The sequence below is a fragment of the Bison bison genome, unplaced genomic scaffold (genome assembly GCF_000754665.1).
Source record: "Bison bison bison isolate TAMUID 2011002044 unplaced genomic scaffold, Bison_UMD1.0 scf7180017864535, whole genome shotgun sequence".
Classification (NCBI taxonomy): domain Eukaryota; kingdom Metazoa; phylum Chordata; class Mammalia; order Artiodactyla; family Bovidae; genus Bison; species Bison bison.
In genome coordinates this window covers 12,122,468-12,134,023 of record NW_011495084.1, presented here as the reverse complement: position 1 = coordinate 12,134,023, position 11,556 = coordinate 12,122,468, and positions in this window count along the sequence as shown.

Sequence of the window (11,556 nt, the reverse complement as noted above, 5' to 3'; positions counted from 1 at the left end):
GACTGCAATGAGATCCAACCAGTCCATCCTAAAGGAGATCAGTCCTTGGTGTTCATTGGAAGGACTGATGCTAAAGCTGAAACTCAGTACTTTGGCCACCTGATGCGAAGAGCTGACTCATTGGAAAAGATCCTGATGCTGGGAAAGATTGAGGGCAGGAGGAGACAGGGATGACAGAAGACGAGATGGTCGGATGGCATCACCGACTCAATGGACATGGGTTTGGGTGGACTCTGGGAGTTGGTGATGGACAGGGAGGCCTGGCGTGCTGCTGTTCATCAGGTCACAAAGAGTCAGACATGACTGAGTGACTCAACTGAACTGAACTGAGAGCAGAATAAGTACACAGTGAAGGAGCTGAAAGTCTCAGCTCCACTAAATTCTAGATCTAGACTCATCACAACCCATCCAAAATATCTGAATATTCAATGAATAAGCAAAGCAAACAAGTGAACCAATGAAATAAGGCTGTAGAAAAGGTAAGAACTTTCATGATGAATCAGAATGTGAGCTTAATTTTGAAAAATTTTTTCTGAAAGAAAAAGGACATTAAGAATCATGATTTATTTTTTTTTTGTGGGATCTAATTTTTATTTTATTTTATTTTTAAACTTTACATAATTGTATTAGTTTTGCCAAATATCAAATTTTTTATTTTTTTATTACTTAAAATATTGTCTTGGTTTTGCCATACATCAACATGCATCTGCCATGGGTGTACACGTGTTCCCCAGTCAGAATGGCTGCAATCCAAAAGTCTACAAGCAAATGCTGGAGAGGGTGTGGAGAAAAGGGAACCCTCTTACACTGTTGGTGGAAATGCAAACTAGTACAGTCACTATGGAGAACAGTGGATATACCTTAAAAAACTGGAAATAGAACTGTCATACGACCCAGCAATCCCACTGCTGAGCATACACACTGAGGAAACCAGAATTGAAAGAGACACATGTACCCCAATGTTCATCACATCACTGTTTATAACAGCTAGGACATGGAAGCAACCTAGATGTCCATCAGCAGATGAATGTATAAGAAAGCTGTGGTACATATACACAATGGAGTATTACTCAGCCATTAAAAAGAATGCATTTGAATCAGTTCTAATGAGATGGATGATACTGGAGCCTATTAAACAGAATGAAGTACACCAGAAAGAAAAACATCAATACAGTATATTAACGCATATATATGAAATTTAGAAAGATGGTAATGACAACCCTGTATGCGAGACAGCAAAAGAGACACAGATGTATAGAACAGTCTTTTGGACTCTGTGGGAGAGGGAGGGGGGGGATGATGTGGGAGAATGGCATTAAAACATGTGTAATATAATATAAGAAATGAATCCCCAGTCCAGGTTTGATGCAGGATACAGGATGCTTGGGGAAGAACGATGATTTAGAACATCAATTGCATATTCTCCTCAAGATTCAGTAAAGATCAGTATTTACAGGGAAGAAACACAAATCAGCAAGTAGAGATGGGGCTGGAAGTTGGTTATTCTATAAATATTTGTTGCATGTAGGAGATACACACACAAACACGCAATTTAACTCCATAATTTCAGACTTATTTCCAAAAATAATATAAGAAATTAAGATTTGCAATTATTGCTAAAGAGCACAACTGTTGCTTGTTGTTCAGTCTCTAAGGCATGTTCAACTCTTTGCAGCCCCATGGAGTGCAGCACACCAGGCATCGCTGTCCTTCACAACTGATGCTAAAGAAAGTCAATTCTGAGGAAGGGAAAGGGAAAGGACAACAGTATAAAAGCAAGGAAAGAGAATGGAAGCTAAAAGCAATTTTAACCTAAATATATGCAAAGTATAGTCAGAAAATAAACAAAAATCCTCAATGAAACAGAGAAACATTAAAAGAAAAATTTTTCTCTAGGAAAAGAAAAGAGTCTATGCAGAGTAACTGTAATTTCTAAAAACAGAAACCAGACTCATATACCCTGATAACTTTCTCTTTTAATTTTAAGGTATTAAAAATATGTTCTGCTTTAACCCACAAAAGAATTCTCCAATTGAACTGGCTTTTAATCTAGAAGTTGCATCTCAGCATCCCATTGCCTTGTCCTCATGACTGACAGCACAGCCATGGTTTTCTTTCTTTATTTTACAGAGAGGAAAACAGAGGGCATACTTAAATGGAAAGTTTAAATGGTCAGTTAGAAGCAGAGCCAAGATTACAGTCCTATCCGAATGAATGCTCGTTCATAAGATTTCCCACAATATGCCATCCTTTCTTACTTGTTTACTACAAATCTGTTGAACAAACAATTTTGGACATAAAGTATACTTCTACCCAGCTGCTTTTTCCAAAATAAAAATAGAAATGAAGAAATAGAATTGAACTTAATAGGCATTTGATGGACATGAGCTTGAAAAAACTCCTGAAAACAGTGATGGACAGGGAAGCCTGGCATGCTACAGTCCATGGGGTTGCAAAGAGTTGGACATGACTTAGCAACGGAACAAAAACAAAACAAAGAACAAAAAGACTAATGTTTCCCACCCTTATTATTTTTATTCAATGATAATTTTCCATACATTAAATAAATTTAATGTGGTTTTATAATATTTATAGTATGTCTACTATTACAGTATGTCTATTTACAGTAGACATTTGGTAAATACTCATAAATTTGTAAATAACTTAATTTATTATAACATTTGAATTGTAAGGATCATTAATTAAAAAACTGTATTGGCCAGTGGATTTACTTCCAACTAATAAAGTCAAAATATGAACTATAAGATTTCTGTTACTCTCTTTGAGATAATTAGTTTAAAATGAATATTTATATACACTGATTCTGAAAAACAGTGAATGATCTGAAACATTATACAGGATATGAAGTGCTCACCACAGTTTCTGGTATGTAGTCAATGTTCAATAAATCTTTAATTCTCACTTGTGACTTAGAAGATAAAATATCTTGTGATGTAACTAATTCACTGTTAAAAACTGCCCTGATTTGGGAGAAATCTGGGAGGTATTGAGAAGAGTCTTTGTGGGAAACTATTCATATCTTCCAGTACAACAACTTCTACTCATTCATTGTTTTCCAGATGGAGTGAAATAATGCACGATATTGTTTCTGTCTTAAATGTGCAAAGAGTAACACATTGTAACTACTGTCAATTTATTTATTTTTCATTTCTCCTATCTAATGAAAATCATAACTCACCCACATAGGTGAGAGTTGCCACAGAGTTTGTCTTTGTAAAACCAACAGATGTTTGAATCTTAAAAAAAAACAAAACAACTTTTATCTCTGGTAGAATGAGTAGAAACTGTCAGCTGTTTCACAATTTCTTTTTTCATAAAAATTTCTGCTCTATTCAAAACGTACTTCCTCATTCTAAGAGAATCAGCATGCATTGATATGAACTAGCAGAAATCATAAGAAATAAGAACAATTTTATATTTTTCCTATTTAATTACTACTCCCTTTATCCTTAGCTTATTTTTCAATTTTTTTTTCTTTTAGTTCATTGGTTTCTTAATTTTACAAAGGGAATTTTTGCTAATCAAATAGAAAAGAACAAGCGTTACTTTAAAATTCGCAGCCAATATAATATTGTCTGGAGAAGGAAATGGCAACCCACTCCAGTACTCTTGCCTGGAGAATCCCATGGACAGTGAAGACTGGTGGGCTACAGTCCATTGGGTCACAAAAGTTGGACACAACTGAGTGACTAACACACATACACATACTATTGTCTTATATGAGTATATGTGTGGCTTTAAAGTTCATCATGACATCATGACATTGATAGTTCAAGGGCTTCCCTGAGAGCTCAGTTGGTGAAGAATCTGCCTGCAGTGCAAGAGACCCCGGTAGAAGTCCTGGGTTGGGAAGATCCCCTGGAGGAGGGACAGGCTACCCACTCCAGTATTCTGGTGTGAAGAATTCCATGGACTGTGTAGTCCATGGGGTTGCAAACAGTCAGACATGACAGAGTGACTTTCAATTCACTTTATGACACTTTGTTTTAATAATGATGGAAAGTCAAAAATTTGAAAATAAAACATCTTTACTCTTAAGAGATAGAAAAAAAATATTTCCATGGTAAAGTCATTTTTTAAAAAGCAGATTTTAGATGATTAGGTATAATAAGATCTCATTTTATGAAATAAAAACTGACTCGTATAAACACATACATATGTATATATGAAACTATATATATATAGTTGACTACACATATATCATATATATAATTAGCTCCTGAAATCACTTTTTGAAGACATCTAGTCTTTCCAATTCTATTGTTTTCCTCTACTTCTTTGCATTGTTCACTTTAAAAGGGCTTCTTATATTTCCTTGCTATATAAAGGTATTAGCTCATGCAAGGATGGGCATGATAAAGGACAGAAACTGTAAGGAACTGACAGAAGCAGGAGAGTTGGAAAGAATACACAGAAGAACTATACAAAAAAGGTCTTAATGACCCAGGTGACCACGCTGCTGTGATCACTAACCTAGAGTCAAACATCCTAGAGTGTGAAGTCAAGTGGACCATAGGAAGCATTATTACAAACAAAGCTAGTGGAGGTGATGGAATTCCAGCTGAGCTAGTTAAAATCCTAAAAAATTATGCTGTATAAATGCTGCATTCAATATGCCAGCAAATCTGGAAAACTCAGCAGCGGCCACAAGACTAGAAAAGGTCGGTTTTCACTCCAGCCCAAAGAAGGGCAGTGCCAAAGAATGTCCGAACTACCAGACAATTGCACTCATTTCACATGCTAGGAAGGTTATGCTCAAAATCCTTCAAGTGAGTCTTCAACAGTACATGAACCAAGAACTTCCACATGTTAAAGCTGGATTTACAAAAGGCAGAGATACCAAAGATCAAAATTTCAACATTAGTTGGATCATAGGGAAAGCAAGAGAATTCCAGAAAAAAACATATACTTCTGCTTCATTGACTATGCCAAAGCCTTTGACTATGTGGATCACACCAAACAGGAAAATTTTTAAAGAGATGGGAATACCATACCACCTTATCTGCCTCCTGAGAAACTTGTATGCAGGTCAAGAAGCAACATTTAGAACCTTACATGGAAAAACTGACTGGTTTATAATTGGGAAAGGAGTATGACAAGGTTATATATTGTCATCCTGTTTATTTAACTCATATGTAGAGTACATCATGCAAAATGCCAGTATGGATGAAGCACAAGCTGGAATCAAAATTGCCAGGAGAAATATCAACAGCCTCAGATATGCAGATGAAACCACTTTAATGGCAGAACATGAAGAGAAAATAAAGAGCCTCTTGATAACGGTGAAAGAGGACAGTGTAAAAACTGGTTTAAACTCAACATTCAAAAAAGTAAGATCATGGCATCCCCCTCATCACTTCATGGCAAACAGATGGGAAAAAAGAAGGAAATAATGGCAGATTTTATTTTCTTGGGCTCCAAAATTACTGCAGATGGTGACTGCAGCCATGAAATTAAAAGATGCTTGCTCCTTAGAAGAAAAGCTATGACCAACCTATGACCAATGACCTATGACCAATAAAGAGCATATTAAAAAGCAGAGACATCACTTTATTGACAAAATTCCATATAGTCCTAGCTATATGGGCTAAAAAAGGCAGAGGAGCTAGAGATCAAATTGCCAACATCAGCTAGATCATTGAAAGGCAAGAGAGTTCTAGAAAAACATCTACTTTTGATTTATTGACTACACCAAAGCCTTTGCCTGTGTAGATCAAAACAAACTATGGAAAATTCTGAAAGAGATGGGAATACCAGACCACATGAACTGCCTCCTGAGAAATCTGTATGCAGGTTAAGAAGCAACAGTTAGAACTGGACATGGAACAACAGACTATTTCCAAATTGGGAAAGGAGTACGTCAAGACTGTAAATTGTCACCCTGCTTATTTAACTTATATGCAGAGCACATCATGCGAGATGCTGGGATAGATGACACACAAGCTGGAATGAAGATTGCAGGGAAAATACCAATAACCTCAGATATGCAGAGGACATCACCCTTATGGCAGAAAGTGAAGAACTAAAAAGCTGCTTGATGAAAGTGAAAGAGGAGAGTGAAAAATTTGGCTTAAAATTCAGTATTCCAAAAGCTAATATCATGGCATCCAGTCCCATCGCTTCATGGCAAATAGATGGGGAAACAATAGAAACAGTGACAGACTTTATTTTTGGGGGCTGCAAAACCACCATTAATGGTGACTGCAGCCATGTAATTAAAAGATGTTTACTTCTTCGAAGAAAAGCTATGACCAACCTCAGTTCAGTTCAGTTCAGTTCAGTCACTCAGTCGTGTCCGACTCCCTGCAACCCCATGAATTGCAGCATGCCAGGCCTCCCTGTCCATCACCAACTCCCAGAGTCCACCCAAACCCATGTCCATTGAGTTGGTGATGCCATCCAACCATCTCATCCTCTGTCGTCCCCTTCTCCTCCTGCCCCCAATCCCTCCCAGCATCAGAGTCTTTTCCAATGAGTCAACTCTGCATGAGGTGGCCAAAGTATTGGAGTTTCAGCTTTAGCATCAGTCCTTCCAAAGAACACCTAGGACTGATCTCCTTTAGAATGGACTGTTTGGATCTCCTTGCAGTCCAAGAGACTCTAAAGAGTCTTCTCCAACACCACAGTTCAAAAGCATCCATTCTTCCATGCTCAGCTTTCTTCACAGTCCAACTCTCACATCCATACGTGACAACTGGAAAAACCATAGCTTTGACTAGATGGACTTTTGTTGGCAAAGTAATGTCTCTGCTTTTGAATATGCTATCTAGGTTGGTCATAACTTTCCTTCCAAGGGGTAAGTGTCTTTTAATTTCATGGTTGCAATCAAACTAGACAGCATATTAAAAAGCAGAGACATTACCTTGCCAACAAAGGTCCGTCTAGGCGAAGCTATGGTTTTTCCAGTGGTCATGTATGGATGTGAGAATTGGACCATAAAGAAAGCTGATTGCCAAAGAACTGATGCTTTTGAACTGTGGTGTTGGAGAAGACTCTTGAGTGTCCCTTGGACTGCAAGGAGATCCAACCAGTCAATCCTAAAGGAGATCAGTCCTGAATATTCATTGGAAGGACTGATGCTGAAGCTGAGACTCCAAAACTTTGTCCACCTGATGCGAAGAAGTAACTCATTTGAAAAGACCCTGATGCTGGGAAAGATTGAAGATGGGAGGAGAAGGGGACAACAGAGGATGAAATGGTTGGATGGTATCACTGACTTGATGGACATGAGTTTGAGTAAGGTCTGGGAGTTGGTAACAGGTAGGGAAAAGTGGCATGCTGCAGTCCATGGCTTCACAGAGTTGGACATGAGTGAGTTACTGAAAAGAACTGATGGTTTTTCCAGTAGTCATGTACAGATATAAGAGGACCATTAAGAAGGCTGAGCACTGAAGAATTGATGCTTTTCAACTCTGGTGTTACAGAAGCCTCTTGAGAGTCCCTTTGACTGCAAGGAGATCAAACCAGTCAATCCTAAAGGAAATCAAGTCTGAATATTCATTGGAAGGACTGATGCTGATGCTGAAGTTCTAATACTTTGGCCACCTCATAGGAAGAACTAACTTCTCGGAAAAAGACACTGATATGGGGAAACATGAGAGCAGGAGAAGCGGGTGGCAGAGGTTGAGATGGTCAGGTATCATCACCAACTCAATGGCCATGAATCTGAGCAAACTCCAGATGATAATGAAGGACAGGGAAGCCTAGCATGCTACAGTCCATGGGGTCACAGAAAGTCAGACATGACTTAGCGACTGAACAACAACAACAACAAATCACTCTTTACTCGTAAATGCAACTATATTCACCTCATATTCCTCTTAAATCTTTGGTTCCTTATTTTTTTCTTTGCAGTGGTCTAAACCTCAATGTTTGCCAAAGATCTGCTCTTAAATCTTCTCATGTCATATACAGTCACTTCCTTGGTGATTGAATTGACTCTTTATCTTTCAGTTCAGTTCAACTCAGTTTACACAGTATATAAAGGAGTACATCAAGGCTGTATATTGTCACCCTGCTTATTTAACTTACATGCAGAGTACATCATGAGAAACGCTGGGCTGGAGGAAGCACAAGTTGAAATCAAGATTGCTGGGAGAAATATCAATAACCTCAGATATCCAGATGACACCACCCTTATGGCAGACAGTGAAGAAGAACTACATCATGAGAAACATCAGAGTACATCATGAGAAACGCTGGGCTGGATGAAGCACAAGCTGGAATCAAGTTTACCGGGAGAAATAACAATAACCTCGGATATGCAGATGACACCACACTTATGGCATAAAGTGAAGAAGAACAAAAGAGCCTCTTGATGAAGGTGAAAGAGGAGAGTGAAAAAGTTGGCTTAAAGCTCAACATTCAGAAAACTAAAATCATGGCATCTGGTTCAGCATCACTTCATGGCAAATAGATGGGGAAGCAGTGGAAATGGTGGCTGACTTTATTTTTCTGAGCTCCAAAATCACTGCAGATGGTGATTGCAGCCATGAAATTAAAAGATGCTTACTTCTTGGGATAAAAGTTATGACCAACCTAGACAGTATATTAAAAAGCAGAGACATTACTTTGTCAACAAAGGTCCATCTAGTCAAGACTATGGTTTTTCCAGTGGTCATGTATGGATGCGAGAGTTGGACTGTGAAGAAAGCTGAGTGCTGAAGAATTGATGCTTTTGAACTGTGGTGTTGGAGAAGACTCTTGAGAGTCCCTTGGCCTGCGACCAGTCCATCCTAAAAGAGATCAGTCCTGGGTGTTCATTGGAAGGCCTATTGTTGAAGCTGAAACTCCAATACTTTGGTCACCTCATGCGAAGAGCTGACTCATTGGAAAAGATCCTGATGCTGGGAAAGGTTGAGGGCAGGAGGAGAAGGGGATGACAGAGGATGAGATGGTTGGATGGCATCACTGACTTGATGGACATGGGTTTGGGTGGACTCTGGGAGTTGGTGATGGACAGGAAGGCCTGGCATGCTGCGGTTCATGGGGTCGCAAAGAGTTGGACACTGCTGAGTGACTGAACTGAACTGAAATGCTTATGACCCCCATAATGTTGCTTCATTCTGGATCTCTTCTTCCCTCACTCAAACCTCATATTCAACTGCTTAATTACATCTCCACTTGAACAAAGCAAAACCATCTCAAAGTTCATGTGTGTAAAATTGAACTTCTGATTCTTAAATCACCTCAAATTTGCTCTAACAGTCTTCCCATCTCACTTTATGACAACTCTGACTTCCCAGGTCTTTTGACTCAAAATTTTGGGGCATTCTTGAATCCCATATTTGTTTCTTATCCACATCTAAACCATTTCAAATCCTTTTTTACCTTCAAATTATACTCAAAATTCAATTACTGGGATTCCTAGAACTACAATAGTCCAGACTCATTTCTGGCCTGAATTACTGAAAATATTTGTTGTCTTTCTGATTTCACCCTTTGCCCTCTTTAGTCTTTTTTTAAGACAACCATCATGATCCTTTAAAACTAGACTGAGACTGTTTTACTCTTCCTCAAAGCCTTCCAAAATATCTTTCATATACCTAAACCAAAAGTCAAAGTACTTTGACATATATCTTTGACCCTCCTCTGCTCCACCCCACTTCCAATGGCTAATAATATCACTTCTTCTTTTATCCTTACCCTCCACTCCATCCACACAGGTCTTCTTGCTGTCCTCAACAATTCAAGCCACACGCTCAACTCAAAGACTTTGTTCTTGCTATTTCATTTGTCTTAAATGTTCTTTTCTGGAGATTTGTATGCTTTGACATATCAATTCCTCTGTCAAATTTTCCCAGCTACACAATCTAAAATTTCAATATGGACTTCCCTAACAATTCCTACAGAGAAGGCAATGGCACCCCACTCCAGTACTCTTGCCTGGAAAATTCCATGGATGGAGGAGCCTGGAAGTCTGCAGTTCATGGGGTCACTGAGGGTTGGACATGACTGAATGACTTCACTTTCACTTTTCACTTTCATGCATTGGAGAAGGAAATGGCAACCCACTCCAGTGTTCTTGCCTGCAGAATCCCAGGGACGGGGGAACCTGGTGGGCTGCCATCTATGGGGTTGCACAGAGTTGGACATGACTGAAGCGACTTAGCTGCAGCAGCAACAATTCCTATTCTCCAACATAATGTTATTTTTCTTTTTACCACTTACTATTTTTTTTTCACTTTCCTTTTTATGGTTTCCCAATCAAAATATATTTCATAAAGGCAGTTTTTGTTGTTGTTGTTGACCTCTATATTCTTAGGGCATATAACAGTTACTAGCACATGATTCTTTACCACCTGAGCCACCAGGGAAGCCCCTAGCTCATGATAGGTATTTGATAAATACTAGTTGGAGAAGACTCTTGAGAGTCCCTTGGACTGCAAGGAGATCCAACCAGTCCATTCTGAAGGAAATCAGTCCTGGGTGTTCTTTGGAAGGACTGATGCTAAAGCTGAAACTCCAATACTTTGGCCTCCTCATGCGAAGAGTTGACTCATTGGAAAAGACCCTGATGCTGGGGGGATTGGGGGCAGGAGGAGAAAGGGACAACAGAGGATGAGATGGCTGGATGGCATCACCAACTCGATGGACGTGAGTCTGAGTGAACTCCGGGAGTTGGTGATGGACAGGGAGGCCTGGCGTGCTGCGATTCATGGGGTCACAGGGAGTCAAACACACTGAGCGACTGAACTGAACTGACTGAAAAATCATTTTCTAAGAATAAGATCATGAAATAAATTTATTTTCCTTTCTTTTTTGTTTCAAAAATAGTACATCGCAAAACTTCTTTGTGGTAAAACTGGAAGCTCTAACAACATTTTTCTCACTGGTTGATAATTTCAAATTTTAGGGTCTAAATACTTATTATTCTTGTCAGATCATGTTCTCATAAATCCAAAAGTGGAAAGCATTGTTAATTGCTTCCATAGGTGAAAGCAATGTTATAATTCAGGACAACTTGGCAGATGTAATGATTTATTTATACCAACCAAGCTAGGGAAGTTTTGTGCCAGCTTTCATGTCAGGCCCATGTATAAGTAGAGATTCCATCAGAAGAGCAAGGCAGCAGGAAGTCTGTATATGAAGGAACCCCAAAAAGAGCCATGGGACAGAAAAGACAGGTGTGCAGTATTCAGAATTCTAGGTAGATAAGATAACTTTAGAAGGAGGAATCTGATGGCCACAGACAACAGGGTCTTGCTTTGAATTGGAATTTAGGTGAAGGGCTTCTATACACAGGGAGAGGCTCTGAAAAAGCTACTCCCATCCCCAACTAAAACTGGGGAATGGGGGACGCTGACAACTTACTGAAATCAGGATGTATAGCTGTGACCAGGGCAGAAACCTGAATCTGAGTGGTGCTCATAAAAATGGGGAGATAGGAGACTCGAGCTCTAAAATAAGGCATTACAGGGTATTATCAGCAAAAGAGGACAAGCTTTAGTTAATGTAGAAACCTAGCAGTCTGTACAGGGATTAAATACCCTCATTCAGTGACTGGGGATCCAATGTAGGAATGCAGTGGTCCCT